Below are 27279 nucleotides of genomic sequence, written 5' to 3'. Positions count from 1 at the left end.
GTGCTGTATAGTAGGAAGGAACTGTAGAAAGTTAGAGGAGAGAAATATTAGTTATTCAGGCAGTGTTTCTAGGCTAGGGAATTTCTGTGTCAGATTCAGGGACCTGCGCCTGGTGTTAGGGGGAAACAAAAAAATCTAAAGAAAAGAATATTTGTCTAGGTATCTGAGTTTTTGGTGCTCCATATGAAAACTAAGTGGCATGGAGGCAGGAAGAGTGAGGATATATAAGTAGAAGAGTGACAGATAAGAAAGTTGCAAATGCTTAGAAGAAGCTTTATTGGTGTTTGCCCCAGTGTTCTTGGTAGAACACCTTCCCTTCCAGTTCATTGTGGCCAGGTGTCTGGTGCAAAGGTGCTGTAAACAGAAAATGAAAAAAGAGTAAGTTTAAAGGATGGTGATGAATAATGCTTGAAAAGACTCAATAGCACTTCCAGTTCCAATTATATGCATAGAAGGGATTTGTTTTAGTGTCTGAAAACACTTTTCAGATAAGTTGGCCATGAAAACTGCTTGGCTGAAACAGCAGCAGGATAAGAAGGAACCCAAAATATCTCCCAGTTTTACTTCAGGCCCCTTCTCACCTCCTCCCCTCAAACCCACTTGTTTCCCCTCTTTGTGTACAGTTCACCAGCTGTGCCCTGTGAGATGAGCTGGGGTGGGCTGCGTTCCTCACACCTCCATGTGATGCACACATCACTCTCCCAATCTGCCAGACTTAGCAGTATTTCTTGGGCCAGACTGTCAGGTTGCTGAGAATAAGTGAGGGTTTAATTTGCAGTTTGCATTCTTTTCCTAAGTACTACATGCTCTGGACAGAAGTCAAAAGCAGTTGTATGATTATGAACTCAACAGTTCCATCCATCTATCTTCTAATTTAATGAAGTCAGTTCTGTCCAGAAGGTATTTCACATGTTGGGCCCACTAAACTCAGTTATATTGCAAGGGACAAAAATAACATCCTTTTTCTACAGGAACAAAAAATGTGGTGCACCTCAGTCTCTTCTTGCCAAATTAAATATTCTAATCTTAAAATCCAGATTTTTTTTTTTATGCATACACGTGGTCATTTTGTTTTACCTGTTTCTTAATGATACTCCATTTAATGCTGTGGTATGATACAGCTTTTTTCTTCTTCTCAAAAGTGCTGAAACCAAACACTATAGTAACTGATCATCAGAACAACTTTTTCCCTGTCTCCAGACTTGTAGTGTATCACTGTTATCTAGATGATGTAACAACATCAGCAATCTTAATAGTGTTTGTGTAGAGGACTTTTCTACTCCCTACCACTCGTCTGTAACATGTTGGTTGCTTTCTGTTTTGACTGAAGAGAGAAGCTACAAATTTGATCCCGTGCTACAGGTGGGTGCAGTGCTCTGACATTTGTCTGATGTCCTTAGCTCCAGTGGTGATGAATGAGCCTGCCCAATGCCCAGCTACTTGCTTGCACAACTTCAGCTGTGTCTCTTGCGGCTGATGTCATTGTCAAGGGTGCACATTCTTCCTGTGGCAAGGATGCAGGTGACAAGTTAGGTTTTAGTTAAAGGATTTAAGCTATAAGCCTTTAAGGTGGCCTCTAATATGAGAGGAAGAGCTGACTGAGTTGGTGTGATGAGTGCTTTATTTTTGATCAAGGGAAGGCTTCAGCCTCCTGTCCAGCTTACAACCTAGCCTCTCTCCTCCCAGTCAGACTAGAGAAAAATGTACTGTGTGGACTCTGCAATATGTAAAGCCTTGATAGACCTGAAGTTGCACAGGTCTTCTCTGTCAAACTGAAGATGCTGCTTACACCACTACCCCCAGCTGTAGTCCCATGTGACAGGATCTCCTCTATAGGATCACTTGGCATGGAGAATCCCCCTGTCATCCCACCGCCACCCTGGCAGCCTGCACAGCTGTAAATGGGACACTTCATAGAAAATCTCTGCCATGTTTTTTGGGAAGATGAGGGAAAGTGCAATGACACAGTTATCTTTTTTGACCATCTGACCTCTCCCCTAATTTCACCTCTGCCTTTTCTGGGTAGCACTCTAGCTCAGCAGCAGGTGGGAAAATAGATGGTTATGACAGGCTTTGCCCCATGAAGGTATCAACGTGCCCTGGAGAATACTAAATAAATAAAGTTTAATAAATGAAGAGCTACTTGAGCTCTGGGTAGGATTTAGCATTGGAGAACAGGGATTATGAGAGCTTTGCTTTGACTAAGATGTGGAGTTCTTGCCTTTGGCCCACAGTACACCAGATGATACCAAACAGTTTTTTTTGTCTGGAAAAGGGCTGGAAAAGGGCTCAGGTAAGCAAATTTCACACTACTTTCTCTCTTTACTCCTTACAGCTACAGTCTCCAACCTGGAGCCAGGAGTAGCTCACAGTGATCCCCTCTGATGAGCAGGCATCCTACACAGAACAGGGGGACTTGGACCTGCTTCATGCTTTTGTGTAGACTGACAGGAAGGCTTGGACAATCATGTATCACTAAAACAGATTTATTCCATTGCCATTAAAAGCAGCTTTGAGGCCATTTTCATTTCCACCTTTACTGTCTGAGTAGATGTTGTCTCTATAAATTGCAGTTTTGTCTATCCTTAAAATTACTTTTCCATAGGATTCAGCCACCAGCTGACACCTTTAGGAGGGTTTAGAGTAACTGTTATGCAGTGTGCAGAGCTGACAAAGAGCAACATGAAATGAAGGTGAAATTTACCCCATTAACAGAGCAAAAGTGAAAACACAAATATGTAACCGTTCTAATTCTTTATTTAAGGAAAAACCTACATGTGAATGAACTACTGTCTAGTCTGGATTAGTTACCAGGAAGCCAAGTCGTGCACCCAGAGAAAACCCTGGATGATTTCTCTCTCTGACAGCACCCTGGGTTCCCAGCAGCGTGACAGCAGAAAACAGTTCCCAAGTGCTGGCAGTGAGAAAGCAGCCTGTCTTAGCTTCTGGAAAGAAGTTTATTTGAAGCCACTTTTGAGTGACTCTTGGTAATTGTTCCCAAATGAAGGGAGGGTTAGCTGGGGTGTCACCAAACCGTGAGGGGACCTGGTCAGCCTTTCATCCTGCCCCAGGCCAAGGGTGGACCACACAGACCCTGTTTGCCTGACCCAAGGCAAATATGCCTTGGCTCAGTGCTTGTTTCTGTATGCCTGGCCGAGGCAGAAAGTGATTGTTCACAAACAGGTGAGAGAAAAGTAAAGCAGAGAAATGAAGGAGCAGCCTTTTATATGTGAAAAGGGGAAAAGGCTGATTGAAGATTACTTGAAAACCCCTGAACCTTTCAGGCAATTATATTGGCAAGATGATAAGAAGAACAAATGAAGTGCAGTCAAGGTATTTTTAGAAGAGAAAATGGAAAATAGAAAGTTCGGGCCAGGAGTTTAGATGGGCTGGTTGAAATGGGTTGGCTTATTTTGGCATGTCCAGGTTAGGGTGGCTTAACTGTGGTCCCATGACTGGGGTGGGGAAGGAAAACCAAAGAGGGAACACGGCACGTATGCAGATTGGGTTCTGGATACTGGCTTTCCTTCATCCTAGTATTTTGCATATTAGCAATATATTTATGCTCACACAAGGAGTTGCAAGTAGTTATGATACTGAGCCATTCTGCAGTGATAACCTGTGCAATACAAGTGTATAGGTAGCCATGGGTGCAAGTCTGGGGACAATCAGGCTCAGAATGCTTTTGTTTTTCTCTGTGAAATACAAATGGCTTTCAATCAAAGGCCTGCTCACAAACTGGCACTAGTTTAAATGTATCTTTTTTTTTTTTTTTTAACTGATACAAGCAATTGATGTGGGTTTTACATAGATGTTGCCTAGAGCATTTCCTGGTTTTGTATTGTATTACCCACCAGGGCTAGAGAAATATATTCAAATCCTGTATTAAGATTTGCCTGTATGCTTAGGTGCTTATGCTCACAGAACAAACTTTCATAAGTGTTAGCACCCTTGCACTTTCCTTAATTTCCCTGCTTCCATCATACAAAGCCAGGCAAGTATTCTTTCAGTTTTCATTTGATTCAGCTGTGCTCTTCAGCTTTGGTTAAATGAGGATCCTCAGACTCGTGAAGTTAAAATAATTGTTTAAAATAATTTTCCTCTGCAGTGCTTGTTCTCTAGCTCTAACTGTAGTTTACAGCAAGACCAACTTATTGTTACTCTGAGAAAACAGAATTTTTATGGAATTGCTGCAGGGAGCAACCCCAGACTAGAGGAGGACCAGATCCAGAATTCACATTTCTATACTTCATCTGAGTGTTAAAATAGAAGACAAACCACAATAGAATAGTTCAGCTGGAAAGGACCTACAGTGATCATCTAGTTCAACTGTCTATCAGTATGAAAAAACAAACAAACAAAAAAAATACGCATACAAAATCTTTTATGAAGAAGCTGTAATTCTTGCAAAGTGGTCCCAAATTGTAGCTATTAAAACAATCACAATGTAGGGAAATAGATGTTGTTTTCTTTTTTCTTGGATGATACCACTGAGCATAATAAACTCTGGAAGTGAATGACATTTACCTGAATAGCAAGAAAATGGATCCCTTTTCCAGATGTTACTTATACTTGGAACACTGTTTATGTCGAAGCAGAACTGCATGTATTTAACTGTTGAAAGTTGGAATTTTAATAAAATCCATCTCTGGCATCAAACTGCAGTCTGTAATCTTGGTTTAGGTAAAGACACCTACATTCATGGAGACTAGAACGTGCCAGACAGTCCTGTTGCAGAGAACAGCAGCTATGATGCTCCAGGAGGGGCTGCTGATAGGCAGCTTGCATGCAGCCACATGGGCTTGAGAGTTTCCTGGAATAGGCACCAGCTGCTTCATGCTGCTTAACTTCTGTGCTAGAAAGCTTCCCTTGGCATGTTTGATTTACTAGTGTTGGCAGAGCATCAGCAGCCCCTAAGAAATGGTTTGTAGTCTGGCATGTTGAAGAAATCAGTGAAAACACTGAGAGCAAACAGGTTGGCTTCCTGAAAGGCAGAGTATCCTGCATCTGTAGCATTCATTTCATGCCTCTCAAAAGATAGTTAGATCTGAAGCATAAAGATGAGAGTTTAAATATAATAATTGTTGCCTTTTCCCCTGGAATTATTTTAACTGAAAGTAAACTGGAGGAATTAATAGTGTAAATAAATTGTGTAAATGTATAAGTAAATAATTTCTTCACTATCATCCTTATTCTCAAGAAATAAAGTTTGTTTGTAATTCTGCTGTGTGTTCCTCTTTCTTCCCCTACTTCTGAACACACTGGCTGTTTTTTTATCAAGAGTCCTAAAGGGTTTGTGGAAACTGGGAACAGAAGTGTGAGTCAGGCACAAATATGAAGAAGAGATTTTTAATGCAAGTTCAAGTTGCCTTTTTAAATGTCACTTCGAGGACATGTTCATCATTGGTACTGCAAGGAGCCAGCAAGTGAGAGCTTTTACTCAGCTCTTGGCATAGAATTTAGGAATAATGGGCAGGAATTAAAAATTCAACAGTACAGGAAAGGAAGTCACAGAGGATATGGATCAACAATTTTTGTTACTGCTGCTGCATTTTATTTTTTCTGTAATTAAAGTTGCTGTGAAGTGATTACTTTACGATATCTGAGTGCACCAGGTTCCTGGGAGTGTAGTGCATATATGTCATTCAGTTCATCACAAGTGCAGAAAGACAGCAGTGGTGAAGAACTGAAAAGAAAAATATTTGTAGTAGATCAAGATGACCAAGACAGGACAAGCATGTTTTCTGAATGTATTTGTTTTATTGTGGAGGAGGATCTGAAAGGCATGAAATATTCCAGCACTGGTAGGTAGACATATTAAATTTGAACAACAATGGAGAAAAGGAAATAACATAAAAGGAAAATAACATCAAAGGAAAAAGACAAGCTACTCAGTAATATCTGCAAAGTTTAGTTTTAAGCAAATAGTCATCCTTCCAGGACAGCAAATCAGAGGTGCTATTAAATGTGTAGTGCTAAACTGAGGGAGATCACTTTGGTATTGAGATGTAGATTTGTGAGCCATTTACTTAAAGGTAATAGTTGTATCAGTGTGAAGAGAAGAGGCTCCCTGAGGAAAAGATACAGAATATGACACCCAGGATAGAGCTTTGAAGAGCTCTCACAGACAGGGGACAAGAGATAGTGAAGAATGAGGAGCCATTGGAGGGTGATGAGAAATCCATGTATGTGCTGGCTGTAATGGAACACAGAGAACACATTGTTAGGGCTAGGGGGTATCAGAAGGGCCCATGATTTGCTCCTCACAGCCTAGATCAAACTTAGAGTTTTTAAGCTTGTGTGTTAAAAATAAATTGGATATCTCTACTTTCCAGTTTAGTCATAACTTCAAAACTAGGGGCCAAAGCCAACGTGAGTTTTAAAGGAGAAAAAGCGTGACAAGGAAGGGTAGAAGCCAGGGAGGAGAAATATAATGCAGACTGTCACAGGGCTGAGAAGGGGACAAAACTGAGTGAGGTGCATGCAGTGTTCAGCATGGCAGAAGTGAAAAGGAAAAAGCCAGGATGGGGCAGGGAGGAGGACTTGACTGTGAATAGGAGTATCAAGCTTCAGAAGGATGAGGCAGGAGTACTACAATGTACTTGAATGTTAGTAGATGAAGACTATGACTCCACTCTCTTCGTCACACATCAGTTTCTAATAACAATAAAATAAATCCCCAAACACCTCCACTTCATGCTTCAGCCAGCCTGCCTTTCCCAGAGCAGTACCACCTTACATGTGCCCAGTGCCTCTTGTCCTGAAAGAGACCCTGGCACGTCCTTCTCTCAGGCATGAATAAAATGCATCTGCCTTAGGAAGAGGCAGTCTGTGGTTGGTGGGGCCTGGCCACCCTTGTGCAGGGTAGGAGGAGTGGCTGCACCTCTTGATGTGGAATTTTGAGGAACTGCATCTTCTGAGGACCAACCTGGCTACCCACACCAAAATACTCTTTCACATTTTGGTACAGAAGTTTCAGAAAAGTAGCCACTGATAGGCAAGAAATTATCATTAATCATGCAAACAAACTTCTTTCCCTTTCCAGTCCACCTTCCACTGGCACCCATAACTCATATATCAGAGCCTTCTGCACACCAGCTGCTCCTGTTTTAACTCTAGACACAATAGCTGAGATTAATGTGAAATTCTGTTTTCTGAAGCTGTATGTATTGACATTCGCTTCATTCTAAAGTTAGTGTTAACCTTAGCTGCAAGCAGAGTTAGATATTGAGTAGGAGATGCTAGAGAATCTAGATAAAAATCAGGTATCATGCATAAATTCCAGGAAAGAGAAGCCTGTGTATACTATAAATCTCTAAAAATGGAGTTTGGGGCTTGAGAACCAAAAATCATTGTGTGTTTAGACCATTTAAGGCAGTTCATCCTAACAGTCACAGTATTTCTGTGAATACTATTTTTTTTTCTCCCTCTGTATCAGAGACAAAGCATGGATTTGAAATTAATTTTTATTCTTCACTAAGAGCTTAATGTGTTTTTAGTAAAGATACTCTAAGGAGACCCCACTGTAGTATTTTGCTTTTATAAAGAGGATGGGTTATGGATGTAAAAGATCTATGTGGAAATTTGTGCAAAGTAGATGGTATATTGTGAATAGGCAGGTGATTCTTCTGACAGGGGGTTTTCCTTTTACATACTTAGCAGTGCTGAGGAATAAGCTTCTTTACATAGAGTAGATACAGATAGATAATTTGAAAAGTTATTCTGTAGGACTGTACCTTAGGAAGTTATTTCAAATGAAACATTTCCAGATATCTCTGGAGTGAAAATTGATCATCAGGAAAAAATCAAGAGTTGTTAACCACAAATTCTTTTGTGAGTGGATGACTCTCAGATATGATATTGGCGGTCTCTTGACATGCCAGCAAGGGTCATTGATGTGGAAAATGGGAGATCTGTGTAGTTAATTTTTAGCAGCATAGATAAGGAAGTCTGAAGAGCAGCATAGGTCTTTGTGCTTTTCAGCAAACTCACAGTGAAAATGCAAACCATAATATCACTTCTTTCTTAGAAAATCCGGGGTTATTCAGCCATGTAGTTTACAAATAATAAATAATAATGGCTGAGGTTGCATGCCAGTGTGATCAGGGAGTTTCATATTTAAGCTCATAGTTGTCTGTTGTGTGCCCTTGAAGCTGTGCCACTGAGACAAATACTTGCCTGTGGGAATTCGAAGCTCTCTCCAGGAACTGTGATACCTTGTGCTGACAAGTCCTTGGTGAGTGTGAACTCTCGCTGTTTTCTTCATCAAGGTGGCTTCTGGGGGAGCAGGTTCCGCATCAGCTGTGCCAAAGAACAAATCCTAATTTATTTTAAAATGTGGTTAGAATGCAATATGTGAACAGGGATCTTTCAATGTTTGTGTATATATTGGTCATTATGAAATCTCTTTTAAGTCCAGTGTTTAAAATGTGTCATTTATGTTGTATGTATTTCCATAGAGCATATTAGTCTTATTGTAATATACAGTGAGTTAGACATAGTGCAGTATATAGTTTAGTCTGTAAAAGGGTTGCAGGTGTGTTTGGCTGAGGCTACGTAGGCTGTTTTCTATCACCTTGTCATTTATATTAGTGCAAGAAGATGTAAACTGTGGCTAATTCAGAGAGGTGACAGTAACTTCCCAAGGTGCAGACACTCAGATTTTGTTATACCCGGTACTGCAATGAGAAATATGTTCCCTCTTAGTTTCTCTTACAGAGAAGTTTTCGAACAGCTACACTTTGGGAGCTTGGGGTGAAAAGATGTGGTTGTGTGTATTTTGTTGTTTGGGTGTTTTGTGGGATTTTTGTGTGCTTGCTTTCTTTCTTTCTTAGTAGAAGAGCATACAGAGTTGCTTTATCAAAACTATTTTTTGAAAATATCAGTAATAGTTGTGAAGTCATATGCAGAAAGGGCATTTAAAGGAACAGTTAGTAAAAGTTGGGTTTTTTATTTCCTTCTTGAAACCATCTTCAGTTTTGTCTGGCATATGGACCTAAGACCCACACATTCCATTGTGAAAGTATCCCTAATGATGTGCTAGTTCTCAAGGATGTATCAGAGTGCTGCAGCTAACACCCGATAACACTGCTCACTCCAGTGCTGGCACACTTTGCCTGATGGGTGCAAAATCCCTCCTGAAACAGATCTGAAGGAAGAAGTTGGGATCTGTGTTGACTTGCAGTATTATGCAGCAAGCAGCAAAAAAATCGATTTTCACTCCTAGCTCTCTTTGTCAGGAGGCTACGTTGAATACCTGATCCTTTCCTTCTTTGGATGTCTTCTTTTCCCCCTTGTTTTCTTCATGCAGGAAATGCAAGTGTTAATTGTCTTACAAGGACTTAGCAATTTTCTTGTTTTTCGAGCATAATAGTTATGCATTGTGGCAAGATTTTCCTTTTTTTTTTTTCTCTCTCTCCTCCCCCTCATCCCCCGGACTGAAATTACAGCAAAGCTCCCATGTTTGATACATTAAAAAAGACTAGGGGAGTTATAATGAGTATCTTTGCTCTGACACTGACCCTTCCTTAACTTTTATTATGTTAAAATGAATATGCATCTGACAAAGAACTGCAGGATACGTACACTTTTGGAGGTTGCTGGAAATAACTCCCTTGCTTTAACTTGTTTTCAGGCTGTGCAGGGTTTCTGCACAAAGAGAACTACGAGGACTTTGTTGTCTACAAAGTACAATATATAGCTAACCTCTGGCACCGGGTGCAGGAGGCTGGTCTGCTGCCTTCTCTCTTTGCTCAGCTGGCCTCCTGCCTAATCTACCCACTGTAACTGGGATATTTGTAGTTACTTTCCCTCTCAGTAGCAGCTTCTGTTGAATTGTGTGGTCAGAAAGACACAGACAAGATTGTTTGTAGGTTTCTTTAATTAGACCAATTGAAAAAAGGGTACTTTAAGGTACACGAGCTCTTCTCCAGGCTAAGACTAATAATCTTGTAGTTTGAAGAATGCTAACCGAGCTTCAAAGGGTGTTTTCTCTCTGAAATCTCTATCTAATCCTGTATTTATTCATTACATCTTACGGCCAGGAGGGCCTAGCTGATTATTGACCCTGTCTCCTGTTCAGGGGTCCATTATATTTCATCCAGTTGTCATACAGGGCAGTGACTGTTATTTGCCCACAGCAAGTAGTCCAGAGAGGTGTTCAGTTTTGGCAATGACCTTGGCTGTTATTATTTGTAAGTGCTCTTGGTTAACTACTCAAGTGAAGCAAGATGCCTCTGTTAAAGTGATTGGATCAAATCTACTGCTATAAGCACTTAAAAGCATTGAAAAGAGTGGTTGCAAGGGATCTCTGGAGATTTCTCATCCAGCTTCTGCTTCAACTTCAAATCGGCATATTTTCTAGGAATTTGGCCTATTTCAATATACTCATTCTGAATCTGCCTCTGCTGCCAAGTACAAAATTTCACGGGGGAATTTTATATCAGACACATTACAAAATCCAAGTGTATTGCATCCATACAGTTGTTATTGCCAGCCTAACTTGTCAAATAATGAAAAGCTGCTGACTGCATTCATTATGTTTTTATTCAGTAAATAAACTCTTTTTTTCAGTAAAGAGTCTCTTCTCTAAATTATTGTCATAAACTCTTTCATCTAAGAGTCTCTAAATTGTTTGGGGCATTGACACGAGCTTTTGCATGAAACTTTTGCCATCAACAGATCCAAATCAAGCCTACTTTGTGGATGAGGTCTCCTTTGCTGCCTCAGTTGTGAACCTTAGCACCTCTGGCTCGTGCCTGGAAATGAAAACGTGTAAATACCTTACACTTATGCTGCTTCCAGCAGAGCCAGATCCAGGCATTTCTGAAACACTAGTGCAATGCTGCTTGTATGCCACCTCTGAGAGCTGCAGGTAGCAGCTGCTTGATCAGCAGGGATTTGAGGCAAATGGAGGAAGCTGTGGGAGCAAACACCGAGCCAACATAATTGCACTTGTCTAGGTCTCATGGAAATGTAATAACTGCTTGAAGTAAAATCACTGTGTTTAAGGTTTCATCAGAACAGCCGTACTGCAAAGTTTACTCCATACCACCCTTCTTCTATTGAAAGAGGAGTAAGGTGGCCTGAACAAGGCTTTAAATCTCTGTTTCAGTTCTTGGTCTCTGAGACAGATTTTGTGTCTTCATGTCTTTTATGACAGATCTCAGAAGGAACCACTGTAATTTTCTAGCTGGCAAGAAAAAAAATAATTTCAAGGATTTTTTAATTTTTACTGCTGCTAGTGATCAACTTGCCACAGATGCGCTAAGTAATGGGTTGCTGCTACAGCCAAGCTGACATAATAGCTATTACTGCTAAGACTGCTCCCTCCTCTTCCTGTCCTTGGTCTGCTGCTAGTGCACCTCTGACACCAGAGTGAGCCAGTTCACAGTGCTCAAACAAAAAGAAAAAAAAATACTGGGTTTTTTGGTTGGTTGGTTGGTTGGTTTGTCTTTTTTTTTTTTTTTTTTTTTTTGAGTGTGTCTTTATTCTTTGCACTGATTTGCTTCCTTTAATTGTGAACTGGCCAGGACTTCGGTTTCACAATAATTTTGGATTGAAATAAGCATGATATATAAAGTGAAGTTGTCAACTCCAGCTCTTCCCTGCTTATGCTCCTGCTGAATCTCACCCCACCTGTGTTGGGAGATAGATCTCAGTGCTGACCTGGAGGAAAATCATCTCCCTGCACCCTAATTTTTCTTCAAGTTGCTTTTGAGATGCTTTCTTGATATGGCTTATTACATAGCTGTACAAATACTAGGAGGAGGGGACAGGACCTCCTTTAGCTGGTAATTTCCACTTGTCTTGGCTGAGAGGGAACGCAGAAAGGCTACTTCAGCTATGCCCTTGTAAAAATGACATTTCACTGACACTAAATCATTTACTCTGTATTTCTATTGAAAGTAAATTAGAACAGAATACAGCCTAATGGAAAGAAAATATATTGGATGAAAAGAGTGAATTATGGAAAAACCAGAATATGATCCTCTTCAGAAGTTTTTTTGCTTTCAGAGAAATGGAGTTTGGCTTGAATAAGGAAAATACTCTAAAACATTCCTGCATTTTATGTTAGTTACTTTTTTTCTAGGTGAAGATGCACTTTAGGATGGCACATCAAAGGGCAAATACACTATCATGAGCTGAATATCCCATTAAGAAAAACGATTCTTCTGACTTTGTTTTCTTTCTTCTGCCCACAGCACTGAGCCAGACTGCAGGGATCGGCATGCTGCCAACAGCTGCCTCGTTCTCATAAACACACAAAGCCCCAAAAAGAGACTGAGCAAATATTTCCTATGCTAAGTGTGAAACTCCCAGCCCTTACTGGCTCCTTTCAGCTGAATTTTGCTCTATAATTACTAAGCTGAGCGTATGAAATAAAGGCTGTGTTTGTCAGCAGTTTTTTCCAATGGCCTTACCAGAGTTGCCCTTGGTAGCCATTTCTACAGTTACTCCTAAGCCAGCATGTGGCTTGGTTATGCTAGGCTTCAAAGCTCTCACTGCTATTAAAAGTTATCTGAACTAAAAAGGAAAATATCTGTAACTTGTTGACTCCCACCTGTTGAAGTGGCAGTTATGTTATAACACTCTTCTTATAATTCTAATTGTAATACCTCTCTGATGTGTTTTTAAAAAATAATAATAAAAAATAATCTTGCCAAGTTTTTCAAGGAATATTTTTTGCTTTAATCCTCCTTTATTTGTATGTTCATATGGTGCAAAAGAACTAGTCCAGCCTTGTACAGCATGAGGCTAATATATCATCATCATGGCTAGGCTTCGTGAACAAAGATTTGGGGAGGGCTCTACCAACATTTGTCACAAGCATGCTGGTGGCTAAAAAGGCCAATACGAGACAGGCACCTCCGGCTGCAAAAGGCACAGCAGAAAGACTCCTTAGGTGGTATATTCTGCAAGACACGATTCTTTCTGCGTTGTCTTTTCTCCTCGAGAGTGATCCTGCATGCGTTCTCAAAGGCTGATGCCGTTGCTGAATATATCACTTGAGTTGTAAAAGTCCTGCCTATGATTTGCACATAGGGAGGTATTTAAAGCAGTGACCGTACTGTTCCTCTCCTCGAGGCTTTCCAATGAAAGTCCCCATTCTAATGCTCTCAATAAAAGACATATTATATATCACTAGTTCTTAATGTTCTACATATGTTGGTTTTAAACAATCATAGCTGTTCTTCTCCCTTGCTGTTGAGGATGAAACAGTGTATTTATAAATTGGTATTTCCCCTTTAGTTAGTAGATATTGTGAGAATTTTGTCTCAGTGTCATCTCTTTGTTGCACTGGACCATTGCTTAGGCCTGTATTTAGTCCCATATTGATAATACAATGATGTTTAACTCTCCCTCTCCTCCAGGACTGATATGTCTATTCTTCAGAGCATAACAGCTAAAACAATTGAGAAAATCTAGGTGTACTAGAAACCCCTTATTATCTGAGTAAGATAGGAGGGTTATGAGAAGCAGGATAGCCCTGCCAGCCTGGTGCTCCACCCATGTTCATATAGGAGATTTAACCTTGCACTGTATCATGCTGTGCCTCATTCAGCCTTAGGGCTTAAAGCCTTTGATTTCAAACTAAGAAGGAGAGTGTCATAATAACATAACATTAAATGCTGGACAAATAAGATGGAAGAAATTTGTGTTTGATATCACAAAGGTACTTGTTTAAATCAAAATATATCCCACAGCTACTCTCAGAGCAGAGATGGCAGCAGCGGTCTGCAAAAACTCTTTTGATAGTGTGCAACATTGATAACCATTTTGTGTTTTAAGGAACCTGTAACATTTAGTAAAGAAGGGAATGTTCTGCTGTGGTACACATCACTTGTGACAGACAAGTCATGTCAGCGTAGCGTGTGGCTTGGAGCTGTAGTTGCCACTACCCCAGCTGTGCTAGGGAGGGCAGAGCTCAGGTGGGCAGATGAAATCCTGCAGAACAGTCAGTAGGATCCTCAGCAGCAGAACCAAGATGGAGTCCTTAATTGTCCATGAAGAACAAGTGAGCATGCCTGGAGTTGAGATATTTACTCCTTGAGCCTTATAGATGACTTTACCAGAATGTGATTGAGGCATTTCAAAGGGGACTTGTAAAGCAGTAAAAATCAGGATGCTGCATGTGGCACTCAGTGTTGCTGTATCCATTAAAACAAATCTCAGAATAAAGAATCCTACAGAAGTCTAGAGAAAGGCAGAACCTAAGAACTGGGGGGAGATAAATCTGTTGTCCCAATTATTTTTATGGTTTAGCACCTCACAACCCTTAAGGCTGGTTGTTTACACAGGTCATTACAACCTGTCATTGTGGGATGAGGGTTGTGCTGCCATCATCACCAGAGAAGGCAGTTGTGGTGCAAAAAGACTGTATAGCATGCACATGACTATTGAAGAGTCCCATGGCAGAGCAAGTAACTTACTACAGTGTTCTACAACAGCCCCCACCATGGCCAATCTCCCTTGGCTTTTCAGTTTGTTACATGCTTTTTAAAAAAATTTATTTTTTTTGTGGGAGCACAGAAGATGGGCTCATGACCCTCCAGAGCTGCAAGGTCAGAGCTTCTTTCTAGAAAAGCTGATGGTAGCATAGTTTTCATGAACTATGTAACATACGGTTGGGAAGACATTTTGGGGCATCTCAAACATAATGAGAAAGGCCAGTTCATGTGATGAGGTGACTTGTGGGGGCAGCACAAAAGGTATTGAGATTTGTTGAGTTTAAAGATTTTGTTTCTTGTGCTTTGCTATCTGCTGACACAATGGGGAGGTTATTACAACTGCTGCAGAATAGATAGCTAAATATTAGTCTGGTGGTCAAGGGAATGAGCAAAAGCAATTATTCATGAGCTCACCTTACTGTTCCTTCTGACAGCTGGGAACTAAGTGTCTAGTAAAAATATAGAGAGCTGTTACCTTCTCTATATCTCTTTCCCTGTTTCCTTGCTGTATGTGGACACTCTGACAGTTCTTCCCTGAGTTAAGTTTTACAGCTTTGGTTGCTTTTTTAAGTTAGAGACCATCTTTGTAGAGAACTGGGATGAGCAGTTTGTGTTATATTTCCATGCTGAAGGTACTGGCACAGTTTTCCACAGCAGTTACTGGAAAATAGGAGAGACGGTGTCTCATGTCTGGGTTCCCCTGGAATTCTGTTATCAGAACTGGATCTAGGAACAGCAAGAAATACATGCATATCATTCCCTAATGTCTTTAGAAAGGGCACCTGATGGACTTGTCAGCAAAGACATTCCATGCCAGCTCTGAGCAAATTGTAAATGAAGGCATGGAGAAAACAGTGCATTTTTCACTGTTGCAGACAATAAGGTCCATTCTGGTTCCCACTGGTCTTTCTTGAAGAGATATTTAGCTATCTCACCGCTTCATAAGCCACTCAGCAGCACAACTAAATGCTGAAGCAGTAGCAGATGCATGATGCACCTGGATCCAGCTCATTTACATTTGGCACTGCTTGTCTTCAGGTTTGTGATTGCTCTCAGTCCTGGTTTGAGCTTCTAGGAATTGCTGCATCAGAAATGGTTGTTGGGGGAAATAAAAGGAAAAAAATATGTGAGCAGGCCAGGAGCTTGAAATTCTTCTATCGCTGCTTGCCAGAGGGGGCACAAACATCATGTAACTCCAGAGCTGAACTTGCACCTTTGAGATTTGGGCAATACCCAACAGTTCTCTATCTGTAGGAGCTGTAGCAATAAAAAAATGTAATTCTGTTACAGAACTGTGTGCAGACAAATCCCCATTTTGCTAAAATTTTGATGTAGCAGCAAACAGTAGAGATGACAGTGCAGCTGATACTTTTCTGACTCACTAACTCCTCTTAGACCTCCCATCCCCTCACAATATGTTCCTCACTAGCTGCTTTTCTCAGTCCTTATTTGCTCACTCTTTGTTAACATCAAAATACCGCCCAGCTTTAAAACACTGAAGGGTCAAGGTTAAAATATAGATGCCTGAAGATTGGAGTGCTAGGGGATCTAGGAACTAGAGGTTGCAGAAATGCTAGAGTCCCACACCTCATTAGTGACTCAGGGACAGATTTAAAACCCACATGCAACTGTTCATGCTCTCGTAAAAGGAGATAAGGATGCTAGTTAAGTTGGGCACTACATATTTTGTGAAATGTGGGCCATGCCTTGGTGTTTGGATGATCTGAAAATTTAAGTCCTGTTGATTCTGAGTGGTGGAGAACACCATATGTCACTTGTGTGTTCTGGAAAATTGTTCCTATAGGCTATTATTTTCAGACACCTATTTCTAAAATCTCAAGCTGGAGTTGTTTAAGGTTGTTCTTTAGGCACTATTCAGACCACAGTTTGAGCAATGATTAAAATAAAGCAGATTTTTAAGTAATTTTTAAAAGCTAAGAGTTTTAGATATTATTTGTTACATTGTTCAGTTATTTCGAACAACAGCACATTAGTTTTTGGGTTGGTTTTTTTTTCTCCCCAGCAGTTGGTCCCCATTGCCTCCATTGTCCAAATGTAAATGGATGCAGAAATTTTCAGATGAAAGTTTATGACACAAATGAATCCCAGTGATTGATTTTTGTTTTCCTCTGTGAAGTCTACATAATGGGAGGTGGTTTCTTATCATTGAGTAAGATCACTGAATGATTTAATGGGGGTTAAATGAAAAGTAAGAGTTTTCATACTGGTGTGATGTAAATCGTGCATCCAATTAAAGCCTCAAAGCATTTTTTAAAAGCTGTATAAAAGGTGAATCATTTCTGTAAACAACCCTTAAAGTGAAACCCCAACACCTTTGCTGTGGGAGAAGTAATATGATCTCGAATACCTCTGCAAACAAAGAGTCCCTTTCCTTCTTCGAGCTGCTCTCTTTTTTCAGCAGCTCAGCATGGGGTGCCAGAAAAATCATTAATGGGCCCATCTTGCACTTCTGGCTTTTCCACACCTGCGTATCACGATCTCTGCTGTAACTTTATGGACCGTGAGGAGGCAGGTTTGACGCCATGAAAGACAGGCTCAGCTAACAGCTGCAGGATGGGCAGAAAGCCAGACAGTAAAATGTAAAGAGGAGGAAGGAGAGGGATCACCTTTGAAGTTTACAAAAAAAAAGCATGACTTTGACCACTTCCTTTTTTAATTAGCTGTCTCAGGTACATTGAGCTACCAGTTTGAGTGGAAACTGATGAGGGTTTGTTGGAAATGCTGAAGGTAATACTATAAGGGTTTAATCTCAATGTGATTTATGTTTTTAACCTTTTTTTGTTGTTTTTTGGGGTTTTTTTTTGGTTTGGTTTTTGTTTGTTTGTTTGTTGTTTTGGGGTTTTTTTTGTTAACTTTAACGTCCTAATACAATGTCAGGGAAAAGAGCTTATTGTGTTTGGCCTGAACTACAGCTAAAATCTGTGTCTTGCAAGTGTGAAAAACCACATTACAGCTATGTTGAAAGGTAGAATTTTGATCCCATTCTAGCCAGGAAATTGATGATTACCAACCAATAGCAACCAGGACACACCTCTGGGACATACAGGTAGAATTTTCTTTATACATGTATATAGTATTAACTTTTGGTCAGTATCCATGCTAGCACCAGGAGGTTGCTTTTGATTTGTTTTACTGTAGCTGAAAGCCGAATTGGAGGGATCCTGTAGAGGCATTGCAGTTGCTGCAGGAACCAAACTTTCCTGTCTCCTCAATAGGCCAAAAGTTCACTTTGAACCATTAAGTCCCTACTCCTGTCTATGCATGTTAAAGCATATTCAGGGAGAAAATGCAAACTGTTGTCATCCATGTAGGAACTATACACATTTAATTTACAAGACTGTAAATTAAAAGTATTTTGATGTTAATAATCCCTGTTAGGGTCAGATCCTTATAGGTAGAAGTGTTTTTCCTAAGATGTAGTTTTGTGACTGAAAAGGCTTACCCTTAAAAGTCCTTTAAGGATAAGGAAATCTGTTTGTGCCTGCAAAGCGTTGTATAATTATTGATATTAAAAAAAGTGTTTCTCGTAAGGAGGATTCAAATTATTTGCATGTTCTTGCAATGCAATGATACTGATACTTCACAGTAGGTATTACAAAACTTAAATACTCAAAACATTTTCCATTTCTCCTGCTGCAAATTTGGCAAAGACATTCTCCAAATGGAAGGCTGCCTCAGAAAATTAGTTTGGGAATTTACTGGAGATACAAAAATCCTTCAGACTGAATGGGAAAAAAATCAACATAATTTTCTGCTGTCCTGCTATAAAGTGCAGAGTGATCTCACAGTAAAGTTCCAGGGTGCAGTATCAATGATGTGAGATCTCATTGTGATTTGTAACTGCAACAGGCCTGAATCTGTTCTCTGCGTGAAAGAAAAGAAAAAAAAAGAAAAAGTAACATTGGATATTACTATAAATCTGCCAAATTCAGGTGGGAATTCAGCTTTATACAGGAGTTGAATCTGGTCTAGTGTGCCAGTGTGTTTTAAAAGCTCCAAAAAAGAGGTAAAATGGGGCACCAAAATGTGTATTATGTTTTACATATGTGATTTGAATAAATTAAAAAATATTCTTGGAGTAATTATTCTCTTGTGATGTTTTTCATACAATGATTTTAAGCAGAAAAATAAAAAGAATGTTTAGACTCTGGTTGATAAGCTGTAGTTGAAATATATAATTTTATATATCATAACATTTATTTAACCTGGTCTAAGCTATTATTTAATTTATTTTTACAGAGTCTATTTTTAGTATTCTAGTAAATTTGTCTGTCATTCCTTGGTGTTTTTTCTGTCTCTGAACATAAGATTTAACAGAAAAGCATACTAGAGAACATGCAAAGAGGTGTTTTCCTATAGCTGAAACACCTCCCACTATAGGAGTGCTAATTTTATTTTTTAAGATCAGATGCTGTAGAAAGACTTCATGGTGTTTTCGGAAGCAATTTCTATAGACTAATGGCCTTAAAAAAGTCTGTCTAGTATTTATGGCTTGTTGCACTCTTTGCTTAGTTAAGCATAAGACAAAAATTGTTTCCCAATGCCATATGACAATAAGATATTATTAACACATAACACATTATGAACATCTTTGTAGTGGATGGTAGAATACAGGTAAATTGACAGCACAGGACATAAGCTTTTTGTTTTATTTTTATGAAAACCTTGAAAAACTTGCACATTTTTTTAAGGGACTAGATCTTGGGAAATACTATTAACTGCAAAATTTTAGACTTATTGGTTATTGGAACTAAAGAACTGGAAAGTTCTTGTCTTCTAAAGAAAAGACAATCTAATCCACTTGCCTGCCCAGTGCAGCCTCAGATAATATACACTCTATCTTCGATAGATATTTATCTAACTTTTTCTCAGGGAGCCACTCTCCCTGTCAAACTTGGTCCAGAGCCTCCCCTTTCCTTACCATAAAAATGTATTTCTCAACCTGGAACCTTAACCTTCGTCCTGCAACTAAAGCCCATTCCTTCTTTCCTCCCCTTCCCCCCCATTTCCCCCCAGTAACTAAATGAATAGAAAAAACCCTATCAATTCCTTTTCTTTTTAAGCTAACAAACACCATTTTAATGTACTGCGCTCTGTTCACCTTTGTTGTTCTCTTCAGCTGTTCTGTGTCCCTCTTGAAGCATCTCACACACAGCTGAATGCAGTACTCCTTTGAAGATGTAACACAGCATATAATTGAATTATTATGTGTTGTGATTTCCAGCCTGGACTTAGGCTTCTAGTTCCTCTTGCAGTGTTTCGGATTTGCTAAGCTTGCTATCCTCCAGCTTTCACCTCAGTCTCTAATCAACTGCTTTGTATCCTTTCTTCATGTGGTGCGTTATTCCTGCGTGTGTGCACTGTCTTGCATTTGTCTGTGCTGGATAGCCTGCCACTGCTTCAGACCACACTTTCAATTTGTGCAAATCACTTTGTATTCTAATCCCAGCTTCCTGGTATGCTATTCCCACTTGGTGTCATCCACAGGTTTAATAAAATCATCCACTACTCTCTCACTGCATGATGTATTGTGGAGTCTAAGATAATACAGGAGGAATATAAATAGAGTTTTTCAAAAGGATTAAACCTGCGTCTAGTGGTTCTAATAGTGGTCCTTGGAATACAAAATCAGAAGCCTGAATGATGAAGTGAATGGATGTACAAGGACTTATGGTCTGGAAAAGAAAAGGAGTTGTGAAGTAGTAGGATAAAAAGCAACAAGATCTGTCTTCCTGATAGAAACACACCCCCACTTCCCAATAATGTAGTAGCATGTCTAGTGACAGAACTAAACACTGAATAGGAGATCACAGAAATAATTCTTCTGATGAGGCTAGGCTAAGTTTTCCCATGTGTCTTTGTTTCAGGTGATTTATGAATGTCACCAGAGTAGTCTAACCCGTGCCATAGTTCTCTTTACACAGCGTTAGAGATTGGATGATGGCCATATTGTCCTTACTAGCCTTTTTTTGTACTGACATAAAAGAGAATCTCTGTAAGCCACCACCAGGTGAACCATGACTGAATTTGTAATTTTCTGCTCTCAGGAAAGTAGACCTGAGTTCTGTGATGTCTGGATCAGAGAGATTACTTTTCATGAAGGGCTCTAGAAATACATTTTATTTTTTTTTTGGTACCTTGCAGCCCAAGGAACATGGGGGTCACTAAGTCCTGCAACTTAAGGAGAGAGCAGGTTGGTTTGGATTTGGGGACTGCCCAGGAATTCCAGCGAGTCATGGAGATGTAGGGGGGGAAAGATAAAACTTCACATCAGCACTGAATGAGTGCTGTAGTGGACTGTAAGCCACCATGCTGTTTCACAGTGTGATGCTTTTGAATGAGCCTTCACATGGGTTCTTCTTTTTAAAACTTGAACTGTTACCAAATTTTTTCTCAAGGTAAGAATGGTGAGGCCTCAGTGGAAGAAGGTGGAGTATTTCACATTGAAACAGTTGACAGCCTGCAATTCTTGTTTGTCCTATTAGGCTCACATTTTGCTATTTCTGTTTCATGCTAAAACTGGATTTAGGATTATGTCCCACAGCTGAAGCTTTCTGGGCCCTCTGAATTGCAGAAAAGACATGAAGAGCCTTGGAAGGAGATGAGTTCTACCAGAAAATCTTCACATGTCTCTGTTATCCATGCTTTCTCCTCTCTCACCTCCTAGCCCAACAAAAAAAGACCCAAACCCCAAGTTTATTTGAAGTCTTGTAATCAGGTCTGTCTCGAGAACAGCCACAGTGTCAAGGTTTCAAAGGGAAATTCATAAAAGTCAAGAGCAAGTAGAGGCTTAAAGGAGCAAAAGGGAAGTCGAAAAAAAGAAAAGCTGGTCTTTATCATGGTAATAGTAATGAAGCCAAGCTGAAAAAGCCCAGACGGGGCTGAGTTACTGTACTGTAAACTGCTTCCCGCCGCTGGGCTTCACTCGGCAGCATCCCCGAACGGATTAGGGAACCACGGAGCCTCTCTGGTTACCAAGCCTTGGGACTTCTGTCACTGGGACATTTCTGGTTCTCAGTCTGAGTACTGATGAAGCAGGGAAGACTAAAGAAGTAAACCGATTACTGCTTGCAGGTGGGGAGCGTTTGAGTGGGGAAAACAATATTTCTCTTGCTAGAGAGTCTCACCGCAGGGGACTGAGTACCCTCACAGCCTGATGGCTTCTGTGCCAGCTGGGTGCTCAGCAGCCTGTAGGAGGTAGCACTCAGGTTTCCCTTCCTGGCCCTCTGTCTCCAAGTCTACAATCCGACTCTGTGCTTGGGAACATGATGGAGATGATCGTGGGTGCTGATCCAGAAGCAGTCGGTGGAAAATGATTTCTTAGCCCGGGCCCTAGCAACACAGGAGACCCCATTCCTGCGAAGCTGCCGTGCAATTTCCCTGCCTCTGTGCATGCATATCCCCCCTGGGGCATCCAGTCCTTCACGGGTGCAATCAAGCTTCTAATCAATTAGGCAAATTGACTGCAGGGGTGAGCTATTTCCTACTCCTGGTAACAAAACTGGGTTAACTCCATATTTCCCAGAAGCTCTGGTCCTCCCCACCTTAGCGTTTTTTTCGGAGGCTTGAAGGACTAAATTATGAGAAAGCAGAGTAAATGTGGACATGATCTGTTACTGCAGAAAGCAAAATAATTTAGCTAAATGTGGAAGGATTTTGGTGACCCTTTAAAAAAGTGTATTAATTTGGATTCAAAGGGACAAATATTCCAGTTAAGCAGGTATGGGAGCACTTGCTCTTTAAATCCCAGTCAACCAAAGACAGAGTGCACATGAGCAGACTCACAATTACTCACACTGATACTCATGCTGTATGTATTTAAATTTGTAGGTGCTACAAGCGGATATGACATGCCACTTAACAAATACAACTTCAAAAGTCCTGAGGACAGAAGTTCCAGATGAAAGTTAAGCTGCACTTTCCCTCTCTGTTGTCCTTCATAGCAGGGATTTATTTTTACCAGGCTCTGCAAGGAGCTCTGCATAAACATGTCACTGAAGTCCCAAAGACTACACATAGGTGCAGGCATATTGGAGATGAGGGCTGCATGATGTTACATCTGTTTTCCTTAAATATTATTTTACATATACCAGACTATCGGTTTCGCAAATCATTTCCAAAGATGTTGCCAGGATACACTGTTCTGTCTGACTTCATTTGCTGCTTTGCGAGTTTTTTCACTACCACTTCTTGCCTGGTGTTACATGTGGGACAGAAAAGATATCCCCCACAGTGCTGGAATCAGTTCCTTTCAGTGTGTAGCTGAGCAGGCCATCAAGCATATGCCCCTGCTGTTATTTCTGTACAGTCCTACCAGTTGCTTTAGCCTTACTCTACTGGAACACGGAATGCTGAAGGTGTTGTATAATGTCACCCACACCACTATTTTATAAATTGAAAGTGGACCCTGCAATAAGAATGATTCCTGAAGTCTTCTGAAGCCAGCTTCATAGCCTTAGCTTACAGTTGGGCCTCAAGTCAGTAAAAAATTTTAGAGATCAGATAACTCTTATAGAAATAGAATAACTTTGTTGGGGTTTTTTTGCTAGATTTGCTTCCTGTGTGAGGCAAGAAAGCCACTGAATTTACAGAAAAACAAAATAAAGAACTCAATGAATTTACCATCATACACGTATAAAAATCAAAGACTGCTGAAATTAAAATTTGGTACTCAAATTCGTAAGTGTCAATTTGTCTATTCATTGTAAATTACATGTAAATATGCATTCCATAGATGAGGGATATAGTCACACAATAAAATAATGAAAAGCAGAGAGTGTTAGTGGCAAGTCATATATATATTACAAAAATTGTATTTTATAAAGAATATTACATCTCTCTACAGCTATTCCAGTATGGTAGAAAACTATGAATAAACGAAAAGTTTAATACTTTGGGCTTTTTTGTTTGTTTGTTGTTTTGTTGGTCTGGTTTGGTTTTTGGATTTATTTTTGTTTGGTTTTGTGTGGTTTTTTGTTATCGCATTTCTGAGTTTAATGCAAGGCTTCATGAAATGAGTTAAGGGAAAAGGAATTTCAGGATGTCATTAGATGTCAAGTGTTATACAATATTATGCAGACAATGTTTACCTCCTAGTTGATTCAAATATGAAAATTTCTTTAAGTAAGCTCAGTTTATAATAATCACAGTTTATAATAATTACACTGTCTAATTTTTTTTTTTTTTTTTTACCTACAGTACAGAACCTCTAAAAAGAGTATGAAATATTCCCAACATGACAGGCACTTTTTTTATTTGCACCATATGTATGATCTTGAATATTGGTATGGAGTAGGAGGGTGGGTGTCTAAAGTAAAATTAACTTTGCGATGAAAGCTTGTAGCAGACAAATGAGTGGTATGTACCAGAGGCAGGGAGCTCACACATGGAAACCTTTGAAAGCACTCTGTAGTTTGGTATAACTGGCATAAAGTCGAGTTCAGGATTGAGGTAGCAGAAATCTGGTAATGTCAAGTGCTAGTTTGTGGGCAGACACGGACTGTAGGCTGAATGTCATCTAGCACTTGTAACTTCTTGTTCTCATGACAGCTAAAACTAACCAAAATTTTTATTTTAAAATTTTTTTGAAAAATTGTGCCTCTGGTAGATAAATGGTAAATCTACCCAGAAGACTGGAGAAGCATCATCTGTTTTCAGCCTCTCCCTGTTCTGCATGAGGTTTTATTTAAATAAAATGAATTCAAAGAAATTAGCTGCAACAGTTCTTGGATGTACATTTCATGTTTTTGTTACCCTACAGCTTATAAGTGTTTATTAACCATAAAAAGGAAAGACTGATTTTTTTTTCCTAGATCTTCTGGGCTTTAAAAATGGAGTTTAATATCTACTTATATTTAATATCTACAAATAAGCCTTTCAAGCAAATGACATCAGGATCTTTATAGAACATCAGTTTGCAGGTAAAACTCCAGAAGTATAGTAAGATCAGGAGTAAGCTTTTAGTTTTACAGTACACCATAAAAGGGAATTCTGAATATTTACTATTAATAAGATATGAAAGCCAAAGTGAAAATCTGACAGTAAAGACCCGTTTTGTTTGAAATTTATTTCTGATTCCTTTGATATATGAATGAAAAACATCTGGCTAAAATAAGAACCGTTATTGCAAGAAATAGAATAAAATTAAGTAAGAAAGAAATATTTCCCTCATTTAGCTAATATTTTACTGAAAAATCTCAAAACCAGCAAAACCCATGAATGGATTATAATAGTCTCAGACTGTGGGACATTCTCTCTGAATTCAGGGATGTACAGTTCTTCTTAAGAAACAAAACTTTTTAATACTGTTCTTTCACATGCATGATCCCTCTAATTACTTCCTTGTACAGTGTATTTAACAAGGAGCGTAACTGTTACTCTGGTAGAGGAAACACACATAAAATAATAGTTAATTTTGACAGCATTTTTCTTACTTGTTTTTAAGTACCTACTTTAAACATCTAACCTTCTCCCTATCTCAGCTATCCTCTGTCACTCATGATGAAGCAGAATTTCACCAAATTTGAGTTAGCCATGAACCTCACTCCCCATGCTAACTGGCAGAAATACACTTTCTTATTCTTTCAAAAATTCAGTGTAAAACTGTTGTCAAGGTTCAAAGGTGATAAATAGTTCTAGTTACTAACAGAAGTGATCAAAAGCTTGAAAGATGCATTAGTTTCTGAGCATTGTCATATTTGATGGCTTTTAGCTGTATTCAGTATTCTGAGGGTACAGAATGGTTTTTTGTTACTTAAAATAATTTTGTGTTTCTTTTATTCCAAGGTGGATTATTTATTTCCAAGAGAACATCATAAATCACCAGGTGTCACTGAGAAAGTGATGGAGAATACACAATTCCAGTTTTGGACAGAAAGAATCTGTCCAACACTGCAAGAGATCTTTCAAAGCATGCAAAGTTTTCTATGAATTGAGAAATTAAGACAATGGGGTCACAGGAATGTGAGTATCTTTTCTCTGCATAATGATTGGAATCAGCATATTTCCTAGATTGCAGTCACTCTTACAGGAAGCTCTATTTAACTTTATTTCTACAAGAGTAATAGTAGTTCCTGTGAGTAAAATGCCTATGTTCTTTCATTCTCTGACTGAAAGCAGAAACCTGATTTATAATAAACAGTAAGGTCTCCAAAGCCTTTTTCTTTTTTTAACCGTGATTCAGAACAATGCAGTTCTGAAAGTAATCACACATTCAAATACAAGTAGGTGTGAGCTTTCAAATATACTGAAAGTGAATATTCAGAACATCACATCCTGGTGTTTGCTTCTGATGTTAAAAACCTGCTGTGCCAACCAGGATGCATGTTTTCAAAAGTCTATAACTGTGTTATTTTGAAGCCAGATTTCTTCAAACAGAGCAAGGCACATATTTACCTTCCAGGGATTTGTGCCATTTGTGCCAACTTTGGCACGTTTAAAAGAAACTGATTTTGAGTTTCCTTGAATGCAAAAGTACATGCAAATAAAATTTTCACAGCTCATTTTTAGATAAATTTAGGTGTTCTGAGTAACATTTTACTAATAGTTTCTTTTCAGTTGAGGAAGGAAAGGTTAGATATAGGCCTACAAGAGAAGGGATGTTCTAAATAAATGAAGAGACAGAAATTAATTTATTACTATAGAAAATGTATATCTAACCTAAATATTTTGCAAATATAGCACTATGTCATAAACATTTAAATTAGGTCTATGAAATTAATTGTTTATAGCAAGCCTTTTCAGAGGAGTTTTTCTCGTATCTTCAGTCCAGGGCATCAGAATTCCTGTGCCGGAGTAGTAGCCCCATAAGAAATAAATCCTGTGCTTCTGACTCTTCGAGACATGGCTCTGAAGCATGTAGTGCTGGTACTTTGCTCCTCACTTATTCTACAACACCATATTCGGTTCCATAAATCTGTTGTACCAACTTGGGAGGCTTTGTCTAATTTGAAGGCAGATCTGGGTTTCATTTTGCGTTCAATTCTGAATGCAGCAACACAGAGAGACTTCAGCTCTACTGCTCTAATAGGCATCCATATGTTGTTATTAATACTTTTCCCCTAAAATATAGTGTTAGGAACTTTAAAAGTACAGTTTTTAGTGATCTGAAAGAGTAGATCTAATGAAAAATGAGAATGCATGAATTTTAAAACACGTTCTCCTTCCTAAATAAAGAAAAGTAAAATTTGGTAGCACCCAAAGAGGAAATCTCAAGATTTCTGGCAATAGAGAAGCTGCATTTTGACTTGAAAACTAAAAAAAGTCCCTCGACTAAAAACACTGATATTCTTGGCTCAGTTTTCATTATTTGCGTTCCTTGTAATGACACCAAGTGTTCTGGGTCAGCTTAGTGTTAACCTGTATTCTTCTGACACAGGGATGCTGTAACTCACATGGAAATAGAAGCATGGACTACCTCTGTCAGGCTCCCACATCAACCCAGCTTCCTGAGCTACACTCACTCATGAATTCTCCAGTCACCAGAGGAGAGACCTTCTTGCATCATATGTAAATAGAGTATGTGCGGTCCAGCCAAGGAGCCCCATTAGAAATAAGCCACCATCCTTCTGTGGAATCTGGCTCAAAGGTGACCAGGTGTTGTACTTGTCTTCAAATATTTAGACTCTTTTAACAAACAGTACTATTTGGACTCAGATTTGACTTAAAACCATATAATTTTTGCATCAGTTTTTCCAGTTGAAATTATACATGTTCATTTGTTTGGGTTTTTTCAACTCTAAGTAGCTAAATAAAGACTTACTCCTTGGACTAATGCAGATAAAGAAGAAGTCTCTTAATCTGGAAAGGA

The 27279-nt window shown here is 39.3% G+C and overlaps 1 long non-coding RNA gene across 1 annotated transcript in view; it reads left to right on the top strand.

The window, feature by feature from the left end:
• The window catches only part of LOC113942988, a 53892-nt gene extending 26721 nt beyond the window's left edge, over positions 1-27171 (top strand). Inside the window, exons 3-5 of the long non-coding RNA XR_003526141.1 lie at positions 25257-25433; positions 26237-26336; positions 26848-27171. This is a non-coding gene — a long non-coding RNA (uncharacterized LOC113942988). The remainder of the gene's footprint in view (positions 1-25256; positions 25434-26236; positions 26337-26847) is intronic.
• The last annotated feature ends 108 nt before the right edge of the window (positions 27172-27279 follow it).

This window comes from Corapipo altera, unplaced genomic scaffold (genome assembly GCF_003945725.1).
Source record: "Corapipo altera isolate COAL_440 unplaced genomic scaffold, ASM394572v1 2b, whole genome shotgun sequence".
Taxonomy (NCBI): Eukaryota; Metazoa; Chordata; class Aves; order Passeriformes; family Pipridae; genus Corapipo; species Corapipo altera.
The sequence above is the reverse complement of the archived record's forward strand: the minus strand, read 5'-3'. Positions and strand labels throughout refer to the sequence as shown.